This window comes from Triticum dicoccoides, chromosome 5A (genome assembly GCF_002162155.2).
Source record: "Triticum dicoccoides isolate Atlit2015 ecotype Zavitan chromosome 5A, WEW_v2.0, whole genome shotgun sequence".
NCBI lineage: Eukaryota > Viridiplantae > Streptophyta > Magnoliopsida > Poales > Poaceae > Triticum > Triticum dicoccoides.
In genome coordinates, this window is record NC_041388.1 from 291,083,783 (window position 1) to 291,084,472 (window position 690).

Genomic DNA, 690 nt, shown 5'->3' on the forward strand with positions numbered 1-690 from the left:
CTCTCCCTCTTTGAAAAAAGTTTGCATGAGAGGAGGAGGTCATTTGGCCTTGTCATTCTTCTTCTTGTTCTTGGACTTGGGTGCAAACCCAATCCCTTCCTTGGCCACAACTTCCTTTTGATTGCTCAAAAGATCGTTGAGGTTCTTCTCACCTTATATGCACGACACAAGGCCTTTCTCAAGTTGATCCTTCAACTTTGCATTCTCCTCAACAATATGCACATGCTCACAACAAGGGTTAGTAGCATTTGCATTATCAATTAAAACCATATGAGGAAAAGTGGCTTTCTCCTTGGTTAGCCTCACTTGGAGTTGATCATGAGACTCTTTAAGACTAGCATGAGTACTCTTCAAGGACTTGTGAGCCTTGTAAAGGATATCAAACTCCTCCTTGAGTCTAGCAAGATCAACACCAAGTTTGGCCTTCTTGGAATTTAGCACACAAGACACAACAAGAGCATGATCAAGATCTTTCTTTAATTTAGCATGGTCATCGTTGTGAGACTCCTCAAGAGCCAAGCGATGACCATGCTCTTCCTCAAGAGCATTAGAGAGATCTGATATCTCATTGGCATAGTCACGACTTTGCCCCTCCATCTTAGAGATGGTGTCTTCGTGAGCCTCGATCATGTCATTGGCTTCACCAAGTTGTTCCAAGAGAGCAATGAAGTGCTTCTTGGATTTACCCTT